The sequence below is a fragment of the Buceros rhinoceros genome, unplaced genomic scaffold, assembly GCF_000710305.1.
Source record: "Buceros rhinoceros silvestris isolate BGI_N320 unplaced genomic scaffold, ASM71030v1 scaffold23343, whole genome shotgun sequence".
NCBI classification, from domain to species: domain Eukaryota; kingdom Metazoa; phylum Chordata; class Aves; order Bucerotiformes; family Bucerotidae; genus Buceros; species Buceros rhinoceros.
In genome coordinates, this window is record NW_010404526.1 from 1 (window position 1) to 250 (window position 250).

A 250-nucleotide genomic window follows, 5' to 3' on the forward strand; every position below is an offset into this window, starting at 1 on the left:
CTGGCCCTCGCCCCCCAGCGCAGGGGGAGGGGAGCAGGGTTCTCCTCCTAGCAGGTCTCTCTCTACAGAGAACCTGCCCCACGGGGTCTGCAGGTGGGAGAGAACCTCTTACCAACAGCCAAGCCCGGGTCACTGTTCATGGTCTGCACGATCTCCATGCCCTGGGGGGGACAGTTCGGTGAGGCCAGGGAGCTCCCGTCCCCGCTCTGCTCCCACCCCAGCAGCGCCGGCCCCAGAAACACCGGGGGCA